Below are 17,901 nucleotides of genomic sequence, written 5' to 3'. Positions count from 1 at the left end.
TATTTTAACCAGTCCCTCAGACCAGAGAACTGATTTTAGAACTATGTCTTAAGGACCCCTTCATTTTAAAGGCATTTAATAGTGCGTGGATGACACTTTTCCTTGGAAGAAAAGTTATTACCAACCTAGCAAGCATATTAAACAGCTGAGACATTAGCTTGCTAACAAAGGTCCATCTGGTCAAGGCTGTGGTTTTTGCAGTAGTCATGTATGGATGTGAGAGCTGGCCTGTAAAGAAAACTGGGTGCAGAAAAATTGATGCTTTTGAACTGTGGTGTTGGAGAAGACTCTTGAGAGTCCCTTGGACTGCAAGGAGATCCTACCAGTCAATCCTAAAGGAAATCAGTCCTGAATATTCATTGGAAGGACTGATGCTGAAGATGAACCTCCAGTACTTTGGCCACCTGATGCAAAGAACTGACTCATTGGAAAAGACCCGGGTGCTGGTATAGGCAGGAGGAGAAGGGAATGACGGACGATGAGATGGTTGAATAGCATCACTTACTTGATGGGTATGAGTTTGAGTAAGCTCCAGGAGTTGGTGATGGACAGGGAAGCCTGGCATTCTACAGTCCAAGGGGTCGCGAAGAGTCGGACACAACTGAGTGACTGAATTGAACTATAAGACATTAGATATAACACTCTACAGGAAAATAGATGAGTCACTAAGAAAGAGCACAATTTAATTTGAATCCAGCTTCTACTCTTTAAGGAGTGTGATTTTGGTTAGAAGTTAAGTCTTCATTGGGCTTCCCTGGTGGCTCAGATGGTAAAGCATCTGCCTGCCATGCGGGAGATCTGGGTCGGGAAGATCCTCTGGAGAAGTATATGGCAACCCACTCCAGCACTCTTGCCTGGAAAATTCCACGGACAGAGGAGCCTTGTAGACTACAGTCCATGCGGTCGCAAAGAGTCGGACACAAATGAGCAACTTCACTTCTAAGTCTTCATAATTTCATATCTTTATCTTCAAAATGAGACTAATGACTAATATTTCATTGGCTTCTTATAAAGATTGTTAGATGGACTAAATGAGATAATCACATATATAGGATCTGGTATAGAGATGATATTCACAGGTAAAACCTCTCTGTGGCTCCCAGATCAATAAGTAAATGGTAGATGGTATAGGTAGAAATGGTCTGAGATCAAGTTCTGCTTTCTTTACCTAGAATAAGTAGCCAGCTGGAAACACACACTTAACAATGACTACCTGTTATAATCAGGATACCAGAGATTTGTTCACTTTTTGGCAAAAATTTGTGTTAAGAACACTCCTGATTGGTCAGAGATGCTAGATTTGAAAGCATATTTGCTATAATTTCAAATTTTATTTGAAATTTTGGACTGTGTTGAGTGAAGTGAGTTACTCACTCTTCTTGTAAAAAGAAGTCATATAGGTTTGAATTTCCAGAGTAAGCAGATTTTTAGTTAGTGTAATCTGAACAATGTAGGAACACCTTACAGACAGAAACTCAAAAATAGCAAAAAAAAAAAAAAAAAAGGATTTAACCAAAAATATCAAACTGGCTCTAATTTAGAAAATAAAACTTGGAAACAAATATAATTTGAAGAGGCGTAGCAGGTTCAAGTCTTGTTTTATATCAAAGCACTAGTCTCCAAACAGAATGATGTCAACTGTCTTTGTTTCTAAGGAGAGCAAAGTTAGGTTAAAATAGTTGACAATACCAAATAAGAAATTTAAATGAGAAAAAGAAAACATGCTTGGTGAAAATGTCCTTAAAGAGCTCATGATGCTATGAATTGTGAAAGAATCTGATTCCCTTGTAGATTTTTGGAAACTGAAGAGATCCTCATCCAATTACAAGAGCTTAAATTTAATCTTGCCTTAGGATAAACACTAAATATCCTCTTATGGTAATATACTTAATATGTTTATGATCCTATATTGGAGCTGATTCAAATTATTAGCCCACAAGAAAATATGTAGATCTAGAAGTTTGTATTCCTGCTAATTTTTGCCTTCAGTCAAAGGGCAACGTGCAGTGAATTCTAAGGAATGAAAATTATCATGGAATGCTGTTCATAAACAACTGGATCATCACTAGAATGTTTTTATGACGGCTCAAAAAAGAAAAGTAGTAGATCAAAGTAAGACAATGCAATTATATTTAATAAGGTAACAAAGAGAAAGAACATATTTCAGGTAGAATTCAGTAGTGGTGTATTTTTCTTCTTCAGAATCTTACACCTGTTTTGAATGAAATACGATATCAAGGTGATACTGTGATAAAGAACATAAAATCAATTTTTGATTTATCAGAACTGATTAATTCTTGGAAAAATCAGGGTTAAATTTTGGGAGGAAAAATGATTGTTGTTTCTTTCATTCTCCTAATTTAACTAATAGATTTTTAAGTTGGAAAAATAATCCTCAGGAATCTGGAACATTTGGAAAGCTACTTTTAACATCCCATACTATATATAAAAGAACATAGCAGCAACACTGAAGTTTTCATTTAAGACCTATTTTGTATATTAAACAAACTATAGTTCCCTTTGGCTATTGCATAGTGAGTTGTGCCAGCCTATGATATTTTACCAAAATGTTTCTCTGATGTATTTTCTTAATTATATTAGATAGATATTTCAGCTAAATAAAAAACTTCACAAAGAGAAATGAACATCTTTTTAATGTCAAACTTCCTTTTTTTTTCTTTATCAAGTGTTCTTTATTGTATGCAATCATTAAGTGCTCAAAATTGAATTTTTAAAAAAATTTTAACTGGAGGATAATTGGTTTAACATATTGTGCTTGTTTTTGCCATATAACAACATGAATCAGCCATAAGTATACATATGTCCTGTCCCTCTTGTACCTTCCCCCCAAGTCCCCATCTCACCCCTCCAGGCTATCACAGAGCACCAGGCAGAACTCCCTGTTGCACAGCAAGCTCCCATTATCTGTCTTACATATGGTAACACATATATGTCAGTGCTTCTGTCTCAGTTTGTCTCACTCTCTTCTTCCCCTGCTGTGTCCACAAGTCTGTTCTCTATTCCTGCCCTGCAAATAGGTTCATCAGTGCCATTTTTCTAGATTGCATATACATAAACCAATATACAAATAATGTGTTTTCCTTCACTTTGTATACCAGGCTCTAGGATTGTAAACTGATACAGACATTATGGAGAACAGTATGAAGATTACTTTAAAAACTAGGAATAAAACTACCATATAACCCAGCAATCCCAGTACTGCATATACACCCTGAGAGAACAATAATTCAAATTGACAAATGTACCCAATGCTCATTACAGCACTATTTACAATAGCCAGCACATGGAAACAACATAGATGTCATCAATAGATGAATGGATGAAGAAGTTGTGGTACATAAATGCAATTAAATATTATTCAGCCATAAAAAGGAATGAATTTGAGTCAAACTTCCTTTTAATATCAGCAGATACTCTTCTCTGAAGACACAACTCCTTTGCCGCCATTTTGTTGCTGTGGAGTTGCTTCTTTCCAAGGATACATTAAAGTGAAATTTCTTTCAACAAACTTTTCTTCAGCACCATTTTAGAGGAAAGTCACTCACCAATAAAGTCAAATTCAGTTCAATCAAATAAACCATAAGAAAACTTTATCCTAAGAAGAGCTACAGAGATATGAGTAATTTTGTCAAAGAGGAAGGAATTCTTTAAGGAGACAAATGTCAGATGTGTGTACCTCTTACCAGGGTGGAAGAAAGTCCTTTTGAGAAAATGTATTAAATTAAGTATTTGAAGAGCACAGTAATGATGACCCAGGGTTACTTAACAACACCTGGTGAGTCTACTTAATATAATAACCTCTAGAAAATTCATTTTATAAGAACAATTGAACTCACTTCTAATTTTTTTCTTCAAATAACAAATAATTTTCCTTCATATCAATAAGTAAATAAATAAATAAATATATATATATATATATATTTATTTATTTATATGTTCATTATATTTTGGAGAAGGCAATGGCAACCCAGTCCAGTACTTTTGCCTGGAAAATCCCATGGACGGAGGAGCCTGGTAGGCTGCAGTCCACGGGGTTGCGAAGAGTCAGACACGACTGAGCAACTTCACTTTCACTTTTCACTTTCATGCATTGGAGAAGGGAATGGGAACCCACTCCAGAGTTCTTGCCTGGAGAATCCTATGGACGGGGGAGCCTGGTGGGCTGCAGTCTATGGGGGTCACATAGAGTCGGACATGACTGAAGCAAGTTAGCAGCAGCAGCATTATATTTTACGTGTGCAGCACTATGAAACCTATTTTCAAACAGAATCATTTAAAAAAGGTTCTATAGATATATATAGCCAACTTTCTTTCAATTCCTTATTGGTATTTCTTAATTTCTCTCTACTTGCTTTTTTCTTTCTGCATATTTAAAGCAAATTAAAAAATATGCTCTGCTTTCAATAATTAAAGTTCTTATGTGGAAAATATTTAGTAGTTATCATAGAATTTCTTACTGAAAATTACTTTTTATTTCTCCAAGCTGAATATTCCAATTTTTATTACAAACTAGTTATTGCACTTAGAATTAAGCAAGGAAGATGAAACCCATCTTATATGCTATTTCTTATAGGACATCTAAAGCCTTATATGCTGAAAGTCAGCAGATAAATCTATTAAATCAATTTATTTTAATCTGTTCAGTTTAAAGTTAAACCCTTAAAAGATGAGGGTGTGTTTTTATATTTCTAGATTAAAGCATGCTTACTTTTGTATAGGCACTTATGTTGTTGCAGTATTAAGCTTTTATGATTTTAAAGGTGATGTATTGAGATTATACACATTTTATCAAAACCTAAAAGAAAATTTAAATACTTGTATCTTATAATGTAGACATAAATACTGTAAAGTCTTGAAAGTTTATTTCCAATCTTTCCAGAATGGATAGATGCCACCATGGAAGCCCTGATAGATAGACATGGGTAAATAGACAGATAAGTGGTAAATAGATGGATGGATAGAGATTCTGTTTTTGAAAACTACAGTCACATTGCATATAGAATTTTCTATAAAATAACATTGTATCATGTGTATTTTGTCAATAGATATTTTTAGAATATTTAATTTAAAAATGATATAATTTAGTAGCAAAATATATTTAAATCAAGTATTCATTAATTCATTCAACAAATATTTGTTGAGTATGTACTTTGTGTAAAGAGTTGTACTCAATATGTGGAGTATGTAGAAAGGTTTTGACAACACCTCCACAGACTATCATCTAGGAGATGAAGTGTCATACTCAAGGAGCTGTAACACAAGACAGAGAAAACTTGAATGTGACAGTTGAACAGTAAGCTTTACAATTTCAGAGGAAGATGAAATTCACATTTTCATTTAGAGAGTGATAAAAGGGGCCGGTACATTTGAGCCAAGTCTTCTAGGCTGGCAGGACTTGGGCATGCAAGGATCAGGAGAAGGAACATTCCAAATGAAAAAACAGCAGGAGTGAAGGGAAGAGACAGGATAGACACAGAATCTCAGCAAATGTGATATGATACCTTGAGATGTGTCAAAACAAACATCTTACAGAACATGGAACAGCAACAGAAAACAGCATAAAAACAAATAAAAAATGTCCTTTTCTTAATTTCTGTGGAGGTTTTACTTATTTTATTTTACAAAACATATACAGAGCCAAGAAGTTATCTTACAACATCATAAATATAAATTTACTTGATCATTTTTACACAGTGAGGTTGGTATATACTTCAGACGAGGAAATGGGGGCAGGTAGAGAGGATCGAAACCTGACAGTTACACAGAGCTTGATGGGCCGCAGAGCTTGATGTCAAACTCAGGAAGTTTCTCTCCAAAGCCCATGCTGTAAAGCACTTGCTCCCTTTCATCACTTATAATGAATTCATAATGTAATGAACTTGTGGAAAAAGAAATTGAACAGCAATATAATGCATACTTACAAAGTCATTTCCTAAGATATCCCTTTATCTCCATGAGCCAATTGATTTTTGGTTCAATCCTATGGGTACATGTACAAAGTAGCATGACAATGGCTTGTACTACAAGCAAAGTTCTGCAGAATGCCAAGTGTGAATGAGTTTTCTAAAGTCCCAGAGGCACAGTTTAGTTCCCCTGGTCTTGGTCTCCAGTAGACTGTCAGTTTTGAACTGTTGTTATGTTTACCTCACAATATTTCCTTGAAGATATTCCATTCAAGAGAGGAAAGGATAAAGAAGATGTGGCATACACACACACACAGACACACTGAAATACTACTCAGCCATAAAAATGGATCAACCAATGCCATTTACAGCAACATGGATGGACCTAAAGATTATCAAACTAAATTAAGACAAACTGAGAAGGACAAATATAATCTGGTATCACTTATACGGAATACAAGAATGATACAAAGGAACCTATTTACATAACAGAAACAGACTCATAGATGTAGAAGGCAAATGTATTACTGCCAAAGGGGAAAATGGAGGAGGGATAAATTAGGAGTTTGGGATCAACCAATACATACCATTAAACAACAAACACCTACTGTATAGCACCGTGAACCTTATTCAATATATTTTAAAAATCTATAGTAAGAAAGCTGACTTAAAACTAAACATTAAAAAAAAATAATAATAAGTGGCATCCAGTCCCATCATTTTATACCAAATAGATGGGGAAATAGTGGAAGCAGTGACAGATTTTATTTTGGGGGTGCTCCAAAATCATTGAGGATGGTGACTGCAGCCACAAAATTAAGACAAATGTTCTTGGAAGAAAAGCTATGACAAACCTAGACAACATATTAAAAAGCAAAGGCACCACTTTGCCAACAAAGGTCCATATAGTCAAAGCTATGATTGTTCTAGAAGTCATGTATGGATATGAGAGTTGGACCATAAAGAATGCTGAACACTGAATTGATGCTTTCAAATTGTGGTGTTGGAGAAGACTCTCGAGTCCTTTGGGCTGCAAGCAAATCAAACCACTCAATCCTAAAGGAAACCAACCCTGATTATTCATCAGAAAGACTGTTGTTGAAGCTGAAACTCATAGTTTGGGCACCTGATGTGAAGAGCTGACTCACTGGAAAAGTCCCTGATGCTTGGAAAGATTGAAGGCAAAAGGAGAAAGGATGACAGAGGATGAGGTGATTAGATACTATCATTGACTCAGTGGACATGAATTTGAGCAGCAAATTTGATCTTGGAATATGGAATGAAGCAGGGCAAAGGCTAATAGAGTCTTGCCAAGAGAACACACTGGTCATAGCAAATACCTTCTTCCAACAACACAAGAGAAGACTCTACACATGGACATCACCAGATGATAAACACTGAAATCAGATTGATTATATTCTTTGCAGCCAAAGATGGAGAAACTCTATACAGTCAGCAAAAACAAGACTGGGGGCTGACTGTGGCTCAGATCATGAACTGCTTATTGACAAATTCAGACTGAAATTGAAGAAAGTAGAGAAAACCACTAGACCATTCAGGTATGACCTAAATGAAATCGCTTATGATTATACAGTGGAAGTGAGAAATAGATTTAAAGGCCTAGATCTGATATATAGAGTGCCTGATGAACTATGGATGGAGGTTCATGACATTGTACAGGAGACAGGGATCAAGACCATCCACATGGAAAAGAAATGCAAAAAAACAAAATGGCTGTCTGGGGAGGCCTTACAAATAGCTGTGAAAAGAAGAGAAGTGAAAAGCAAAGGAGAAAAGGAAAGATATAAGCATCTGAATGCAGAGTTCCAAGAACAGCAAGGAGAGATAAGAAAGTCTTCCTCAGCCATCAATGCAAAGAAATAGAGGAAAACAACAGAATGGGAAAGACTAGAGATCTCTTCAAGAAAATTAGAGATACCAAGGGAACATTTCAAGCAAAGATGGGCTCAATAAAGCACAGAAATGGTATGGACCTAACAAAAGCAGAAGATATTAAGAGGTGGCAAGAATACACAGAAAACTGTACAAAAAAGATCTTCACGACCAAGATAATCATGATGGTGTGATCACTTTCCTAGAGCCAGACATCCTGGAATGTGAAGTCAAGTGGGCCTTAGAAAGCATCACTATGAACAAAGCTAGTGGAGGTGATGGAATTCCAGTTGAGCTATTTCAAATCCTGAAAAATGCTGTGAAAATGCTGTACTCAATATGCCAGCAAATTTGGAAAACTCAGCAGTGGCCACAGGACTGGAAAAGGTCAGTTTTCATTCCAAAGAAAGGCATTTCTTTCATTCAAAGAAAGGCAATGCCAAAGAAGGCTCAAACTACCACACAATTGCACTCATCTCACACGCTACTAAAGTAATGCTCAAAATTCTCCAAGCCAGGCTTCAGTAATAGGTGAACTGTGAACTTCCTGATGTTCAAGCTGGTTTTAGAAAAGGCAGAGCAGGGATCAGATTTCCAACATCTGCTAGATCATGGAAAAATGAAGAGAGTTCCAGAAAAACATCTATTTCAGCTTTATTGACTATGCCAAAGCCTTTGACTGTGTGGATCACAATAAACTATGGAAAATTCTGAAAGAGATGGGAATACTAGACCACCGAACCTGCCTCTTGAGAAATTTGTATGCAGGTCAGGAAGCAACAGTTAGAGCTGGACATGGATCAACAGACTGGTTCCAAATAGGAAAAAGGGTACATGAAGGCTGTATATGTCATCCTGCTTATTTAACTTATATGTAGAGTACATCATGAGAAATGCTGGGCTGGAAGAAGCACAAGCTGGAATCAAGATTTCCGGGAGAAATATCAATAACCTCAGATATGCAGATGACACCACCCTTATGGCAGAAAGTGAAGAGGAACTAAAAAGCCTCTTGATGCAAGTGAAAGAGGAGAGTGAAAAAGTTGGCTTAAAGCTCAACATTCAGAAAACGAAGATCATGGCATCTGGTCCCATCACTTCATGGGAAATAGATGGGGAAACAGTGGAAACAGTATCAGACTTTATTTTGGGGGGCTCCAACATCACTGCAGATGGTAATTGCAGCCATGAAATTAAAAGATGCTTACTCCTTGGAAGGAAGGTTATGACCAACCTAGATATCATAATCAAAAGCAGAGACATTACTTTGCTAACAAAGGTCCATCTGGTCAAGGCTATGGCTTTTCCAGTGGTCATGTATGGATGTGAGAGTTGGACTGTGAAGAAAGCTGAGCACTGAAGAATTGATGCTTTTGAACTGTGGTGTTGGAGAAGACTCTTGAGAGTCCCTTGGACTGCAAGGAGATCCAACCAGTCCATTCTGAAAGAGATCAGTCCTGGATGTTCTTTGGAAGGAATGATGCTAAAGCTGAAACTTCAGTACTTTGGCCACCTCATGCGAAGAGCTGACTCATTGGAAAAGACTCTGATGCTGGGAGGGATTGTGGGCAGGAGAAGAAGGGGATGACAGAGGATGAGATGGCTGGATGGCATCACTGACTCGATAGATGTGAGTTTGAGTGAATTCCCAGAGTTGGTGATGGACAGGGAGGCCTGGCATACTGGGATTCATGGGGTTGCAAAGAGTCGGACATGACTGAGCGACTGAACTGAACTGAACTGGGGAGAAAGCAGAGGACAGAGAAGCCCAACATGCTGCAATCCATGAGGTGGTAAACAGTCTGACACAATTTAGCAAATGAACAACAACAACCTATAGTGGAAAATAATCTGAAAAAAATGTATCATTTTGCTGTACACTTGAAACATTGTAAATCAAATATTCTTCAATTTAAAAAAAAAAGTAAAGAGAGGGAAAGAGAGATAAAGAAAAAACGTTAGAACATTTGTTCATATGTGAAGCCATTCAGCTCAAAAACAGACATGCATCATTGTTTGGGACTCAGGGGCTCCCATGTTTACCTCACATACAGAATATCCATTGCTTAATCGCCCCAGTAATTCAGTAACTGAATGTTCTACGCAGGTCATTGTGGAAATGCTCCCTACTGAGCACCTCTGTTTTCAATTACTCTTGATAAATAGTTACCTGTCAATTGAAATTTTTCTTATAAATCAACCCATTCTAACATTAGTTTGTGTACTCAACACGCAAATGCTTTAAAAAACAATAGAGATCAAATGAGATATATCTAGAATGTCCAAGATAAACAATTATCTATGAAAATCTGCAACTGTCACTTTCATAGAAGCTCAGAGACTGAACTTTCATAAACATTTAACAATTTTTATCTGAAAATAGAAGATAAATATCTGGGTAGAAGAGAGAGGCAAGACTAAAGTTTAAGTGTGACAGACCAAATCTCTCAGAGTAACTGTTTATTTGAGGTGCTACAGATTAATTATTAGATAGTAATTGGTTACTTGTTAATTGAAACATGAATAGAAAGTTTGATATTAGTAAATGCATCCTTGTAATGGAGAAAAAGAAAATGTCTAAGACAAACAACAAAGTCAGTGATTAAAATTTGTAAATGTTTCCCCAAAGCTTTTCTTATGCCCAGAAGAATTTAGTTTCAAAGTCCTCAGATTTTTACTTGCTTTCAAGTACAGAATGCAAAACAAAACAAAACAAAACAAAACTAAGGCATACAGAATATGCTTTGTAGAATTTTTAATTGAAGCATCAATAAAGAACTTAAAGGACTGCCAAAAATAGTTATATTCATTGGAACTAAAGTATAGTGTGTGAATTTGGGTATCATACTAATACTTGGTCTAAAAACACTTACATGAAAGAAAAAGGAGAGGTGGTTGCTTTGCTGTCATTAACACAGACAGGTGTTAATCTAGGAGGTGCCTGTTTTCTATCAATATTTTTACAACGAGTCTCTAAGAAAGTTTTGCGTATGACTTTATGATTCTGATACTTCATGTTGAATGATCCTAATGAGTTTAAGAAACAGCATTTCCACTTCTAAAATGAAACAGGTTAAAACTAAACCAAAACATTATTTTTCTGAACTCCAAGGCCTAGTGAAGCTCAAAGGTTATGACATTTAAAAACTCTCCCACAAACCAGGGAAGGGGCCTCTGCTTCTGCTACACAGGTGCTCCACAACACAAGGGGCAGCAAACTTTTCATCTTCAGTGCACGGAAGTCTGAAATTTCAGAATACTGGGATTGCCAGCTTCTGCCCAGGTTTCAGCTTGCCAGTTTGAACAGAGCAATGCAGGGAGGCAGCGGCCCATTACATATATACTTGTCCAAGATGGTTCACCCAAGGAAGTAGGGTGGCAGAAGTTGAGAGGGGGAAGCAGAGGAAGGGCAAGGAACATCAGCATCTTTAAGCCACAGTTTCTTTGAGCTATATCAGAAGCACTAACACTGCCTTCACAGGCAGACAGGCAGGTGCTAGAGGAAGCACCTCACCGAGAAAAAAGAGGAAGTACAAAGGGAATCTTTTAAGTAAATCTGTTCATCATCATTTTTAAAGAGAATTGGGAAATGCTAATGACATGATATAACATAAAATGAGGCACTTTCACTGTTTAGTGTTCATGTTAATTTCATAACAAAGCTATACAAAGTTTAGGGCAAAGAACATAGAAGTTTTCCTCCAGAAAGAAAGAAGAACTCATGGATTGCTGGCAAATCAGAAATGTACTCTGGAGTCAGCATGTATTTACTTTATAAGAATTCTAAGATGAAATATGAGATCAAGTTGATTTTTCAGATTAGTTTCTCTTTAAATGTGAAATGTACACTCACACAAGTGAAGACTCATGAACAAAAGGCTTTTGAACCAATGCTAAGATTTATTTTTTTTCTCTACCAAAGGAAATATGAGGGATAAAAAATTGCATATTTTCTTTCTCTTATCTGTTTTCTAATTACCCTGCTTTTTCGGATTGCCCAATTCTAAATTAAGCATGTGATGCTTGAATGTTGTATGTATAGTTTACTCATATTAGAAAAAGTTCAATTAGATGTTCAAACCCTCAAATGATATTTCATGTGATTCTTCCATGTAATTCTCCACTGTAGAGACAATTGAAGCAAATTGCATTTGCCAACTTCATCCATTCATCTCCTTTGTGTTTATTTATTTGTCCTCCATGAATATTTACTAGTATCTCTAGGCCACTCATCTGCTTCATCCAAGGAATCAAAACCCACCAACATAGTGCTTTGCCCCAAGCCAACATCCCAATAGTGAGGACAAAACAAAGATACAAGATAAACTAATGTGACAAGTACTAGGAAGGGGTGATGAGAAAATTAAAAGGAAAAAGAGTTAAGCGTGGCGGCAAAAACATCTTGTCAGCCTTTGTGTGAACTTGACAATTTTATAATTCTAGGGTAGTTGGTATTTTGACTTAGGTTTTACATATGAGGAAACTAGAGCAGAAAGAATTTAATTGACTTCAGGTAATCTAAAAGACATTATCAAAACTTTAGAATGGTAAGCTAGTATAAACTTTTTGATTGAAAGGTCTGTATACAAATGACATTTCAATTATGTAGGTAGCAGTCCTTGAAAAAAAAAATTAAATCCTGATTTAGGTTATATATTGCTTCTAAGTCACTTCAGTCATGTCTGACTCTGTGCGACCCTAGAGACGGCAGACCACCAGGCTCCCGCGTCCCTGGGATTCTCCAGGCAAGAACACACTGGATTGGGTTGCCATTTCCTTCTCCAGTGCATGAAAGTGAAAAGTGAAAGTGAAGGTGCTCAGTCATACGCTTAGCGACCCCATAGATTGCAGCCTACCAGGCTTCTCCATCCATGGGATTTTCCAGGCAAGAGTACTGGAGTGGGGTCTCAGATGGTAAAGAATCTGTCTGCAATGCAGGAGACCCAGGTTCAATCTCTGGGTCAGGAAGATCCCCTAGAGAAGGGAATGACTTCCCACTTTAATATTCTTGCATGGAGAATTCCATGGAGAGAAGAGCCTGGCAGGCTGTAGTCCATAGGATCACAGAGCCAGATACGACTGAGTGACTAACACACTACAAAGACTGGCTATAAAAAAGTAATATATCGAGTGAGAAAACTGACAAAAATAGCATATGCAGAGAGTGGTAAAATATACTGTAAGCACTTTAACTTTTTTTTTTTTCCTGATTTTAAATTTTAGTTACAGTTTTTAATATAATTTTAAAAACAATTGCTTCAATATAACTTTTGGAAGTTTTTTTTGTTATAATGTTTCCTATATTTTAAGAATTAGTCTCAAGATACCAATGGTCCAAATAGGAAATAAGAGATTTGTATATCTATTTAAGTAAATTAATAGCTTTTAAATAGTGAGAGCATATCATTTGTGGCTCAAACTAAAATACTCTTGAGATGGAAAGATCATCCCAGCACATCAGATGTAAACTGGGATTATTCTGAACAAGATGGGATGTGGGTCAGGAGTGTAAGGGGCTGAAGTGTATCTCCCAAAATGCACATGATGAATGTACCTGTATTTGGATATAAGATCTTTAAAGACTTAATTAGTTTAAAAAGTAGTTGCTAGGATGATCCCTAATTCAATATTACTGCTATCCTTATAAGAAAAAGGAGATCAGGACATCTATAATACAGGCGCGAAGGGACTATGTTATCTGTGAGGTGGGAAAGTATCTGTCTATAGACCAAGGAGAGACAGAGAGGTCTCAGTGAAAACCAGTTCTGCTGACAACTTGATCTCAGACTTCAAGCCTCCAGAAACAAAACTCTATTGGTTAAGCCATCCAACCTGTGTTTTTTGTTATGACAGTCTTAGTATACTAATAACACAGCATGCCTATCAGGTACATCATTGCTTTCTTGACATTACATAGGCTAGAAAATAGTTGCTCTCAAACTTTAGGGCACAAAACTATCACTGAAAATGTAAGGCAGATTTCTGGGCCTCACATCAGCTCTACTGAATCAGAATGTCTGATTATTTTAGGATTATCTATGGTGAAGGCCCAGTAATGTGATGACTAATTTTAGGCAGTCTAGAGCCATGTACTTTAAGAAATTCAACATCAACAGGAAAGTTTCCTTTTAGTCCTGAAAAAAAGAATAATCCAAATACCTGCTCTTTATATATGAGAATAAAGTAAAGATATTATATCTAGATGAAATCTTGAGGCAAAGTAATAAAAAGCATGATTTACTAGGTGCCTTTGAGGACTGAGATTGTTGTTTAAAAGTAAAGACACATGCTAATAGCTTTTTAAAAATGAGAGTAAAACAGTCGATGTGATTTTAAATATATTTATAAACAGAGTTTAAGATTTTATACAATCAAATGGTGCATGTGTGCATGCTAAGTTGCTTCAGTCATGTCTGACTCTTTGAGACCCAGTGGACCATAGCCCGCCAGGTTCCTCTGTCCATGGGATTCTTCAGGCAAGAATACTGGAGTGGGTTGCTATGCCCTCCTCCAGGGGACCTTCCTGATCCAGAGATCAAGACCACGTCTCTTACATCTTTTGCATTGGCAGGTGGGTTCTTTATCACTAGTGCCACCTGGGAATCTCCTAATCAAATTGTATTGTAATTATATTTCTTCTGTATCTAGCTGTATTCTTCCCCCCCAGGCTTGTTGAAAAATAAAAGGCATTTAACACTGTGTAAGTTTAAGGTATACAATGTATTGATTTGATATACTAATCTATTGCAAAATGATGACTGGTATAGGGTTCACTAATACCTCTCTCATGTCACATAAATTATACTGACTGAGATATATACATTACTATGGATAGAATAGATAACTAGTGAGAACCTACTGTACAGCACTGGGAACTCTACTCAAAATTCTGGGTTGACCTAAATGGGAAGGAAATAAAAATTATATATATATATATATATATATATATATATATATCAGATCAGTCGCTCAGTCGTGTCCAACTCTGCCACCCATGAATCGCAGCACGCCACGCCTCCCTGTCCATCACCAACTCCTGGAGTTCACTGAGACTCACGTCCATCGAGTCAGTGATGCCATCCAGCCATCTCATCCTCTGTCCTCCCCTTCTCCTCCTGCCCACAATCCCTCCCAGCATCAGATTCTTTTCCAATGAGTCAACTCTTTGCATGAGGTGGCCGAAGTACTGGAGTTTCAGCTTTAGCATCATTCCCTCCAAAGAAATCCCAGGGCTGATCTCCTTCAGAATGGACTGGTTGGATCTCCTTGCAGTCCAAGGGACTCTCAAGTGTCTTCTCCAACACCACAGTTCAAAAGCATCAATTCTTTGGTGCACAGCTTTCTTCACAGTCCAACTCTCACATCCATACATGACCACAGGAAAAACCATAGCCTTGACTAGACGGACCTTTGTTGGCAAAGTAATGTCTCTGCTTTTCAATATGCTATCTAGGTTGGTCATAACTTTCCTTCCAAGGAGTAAGCGTCTTTTAATTTCATGGCTGCAGTCACCATCTGCAGTGATTTTGGAGCCCAGAAAAATAAAGTCTGACACTGTTTCCCAATCTATTTCCCATGAAGTGGTGGAACCGGATGCCATGATCTTCATTTTCTGAATGTTGAGCTTTAAGCCAACTTTTTCACTCTCCTCTTTCACTTTCATCAAGAGGCTTTTGAGTTCCTCTTCACTTTCTGCCATAAGGGTGGTGTCATCTGCATGTCTGAGGTTATTGTTATTTCTCCCGGCAATCTAAATGTATGGCTGATGCACTTTGCTGTATAGGAGAAACTAATACAACATTGTAAAGCAACTATACTCCAATAAAGTTTTTTTTTAAAACTATATTGATCTTGATAGTTAAAATTATGGTATACCAGTTATAAAACTACATTACCAGCTATAATTCCCAGTATAACCTTTTGCTTGCTATATATAGTCAAACACATTAGTTAACCCTCTGAACTTTCACTTATAAAATGTGGATGACACTAATGCCTCCCTCACAGGATTATTGTAAAAGTTAAATAGTTACAGTCATCCCTTGATCTCTGAGGGGGATTGGTTCCAGGACATGCTAAGGATACCAAAATCCACAGATGTTCAAGTCTCATAGTTGATCCTCTGTATCTGCAGTTCTACAGACTTAGATTCAAATAACTTTGGATTTTGTAGTAGTACAGTATTCACTGGGAAAAAATTTCACATATAAGTGGAACCACTCTGTGCAAATCCATGTTTTTCAGGATCAACCTGTATATGAAAAGTTCTTATACTAATGGCTAAAAGAGAAACAGAAAAATAAAATCAGTGAATAGCAATATAATAATATAGTTGTATATACCTTAAACTTATCTAACCTTTCCTGCTGCAAAAATTTTTGAAGTGATCAGATTGATTTAACAACCCTTTTTCAGAAAAGCTCTCCCAGTTCATCTTTGCTAATCAAATTGTTTTCTGATTCTTAGAAGACCAGATCACTCAAACTACATGTCAATTCTGGTATCTTCTAATGCTGCTGATATTTCTGTCAGTAAATTGTATGACAGCATCAAGGATTACAAGATCTGAGAGTTTTGGAGCTGTAATAAATGGTAGAAACAGTCACTTATTCTTCAGAGTGGATTTGAGTGATTGCTCATTCACATGCATTTTTTACAAAGTCAGGGCTAGATGCCAGATGTCCTGATTTCTAAAGCAATTTTCTTTAGTTTCAGCATAATCATATAGGTTATCATTCAATGAGGATACTTTGCAGAATAATAATAATAAAGAAGTTAGAGTTAAAAACAGATTAGGGCAGCCCCAGGAAAACCAGGACTGAATGTTTGTGCCTTTGCTGAATCCATGTGTTACTGCATTGGACGGATATATGCGTTCCTCCAAAACCCATGTGTTTGAAATCCTAACTCACAATGTGATGGTATCAGGAAGTGAGCCCTTTGTGAAGTTACTATGCCATGAAGATGGCACCCTCATGAGTGGGTTTGTACCCTTATAAAGAGACTCAAGATCTTGCTTTATTTTGCTCTCTGCCAAGTGAAGATAAAGCAAGAAGACAGTGAGCTGTGAATCAGGAAGAGGACTCTCGTGAGAACACAACCATGCTGGTACCCTAATCTTGAACTTTGAGCCTCAAGAAACTTGAGAAATAAATATCTGTGGTTTATAAGCCACACTATCTATGTTACTTTGTTATAGCAGCCCAAACTAAGACAGGAATGGTACATCATCCACCATAGTCTAACAGATAAAATAAATGGTGTCATGTATTTTAAAATGCAGAATTTAACAAGGAGAACATGTTAGCATTACAGAATTGAAAAAAAAAAAAAAAAGGTAGTCCTTTTTCAACAAAAGCAATGGTAGTAAAAAAATCTGACTTAAAACTCAACATTCAGAAAACGAAGATCATGGCATCCAGTCCTATCACTTGGCAAATAGATGGCGAAATAATGGAAATAGTGACAGACTTTATTCCTTGGGCTACAAAATCACTGCAGATGGTGACTGCAGCTATGAAATTAAGAGATGCTTGCTCCTTGGAAGAAAAGCTATAACCAACCTAGACAGCATATTAAAAAGCAGAGCTCACTTTGCCAACAAAGGTTTGTCTACTCAAATCTATGGTGTTTCCAGTAGTCATGAATGGATGTGAGAGTTCAACCATAAAGAAGGTGGAGTGCAGAGGAATTGATGCTTTTGAACTGTGGTGTTGGAGAAGACTGTTGAGAACCACTTGGACAGCAAAAAGATTAAGCCACTGAATACTAAAGGAAATTAACCCTGAATACAAGGGAATATTTCATGCAAAGATGGGCTCAATAAAGGACAGAAATGGTATGGACCTAACAGAAGCAGAAGATATTAAGAAGAGGTGGCAAGAATACACAGAAGAACTGTACAAAAAAGATCTTCACAACCCAGATAAGCACGATGGTATGATCACTCATCTAGAGCCAGACATCCTGGAATGTGAAGTCAAGTGGGGCTTAGGAAGCATAACTATGAACAAAGCTAGTGGAGGTGATGGAATTCCAGTTGAGCTCTTTAAAATCCTAAAAGATGATGCTGTGAAAGTGCTGC

At 36.9% G+C, this 17,901-nt stretch overlaps 1 long non-coding RNA gene across 1 annotated transcript in view; it reads right to left on the bottom strand.

Moving 5' to 3' along the window:
- The window catches only part of LOC132345468 (uncharacterized), an 890,490-nt gene that overhangs the window by 300,067 nt on the left and 572,522 nt on the right, over positions 1 to 17,901 (bottom strand). The gene's annotated exons all lie outside the window — the stretch shown is intronic.

Source organism: Bos taurus, chromosome 6, assembly GCF_002263795.3.
Source record: "Bos taurus isolate L1 Dominette 01449 registration number 42190680 breed Hereford chromosome 6, ARS-UCD2.0, whole genome shotgun sequence".
Lineage (NCBI taxonomy): Eukaryota > Metazoa > Chordata > Mammalia > Artiodactyla > Bovidae > Bos > Bos taurus.
The sequence above is the reverse complement of the archived record's forward strand: the minus strand, read 5'-3'. Positions and strand labels throughout refer to the sequence as shown.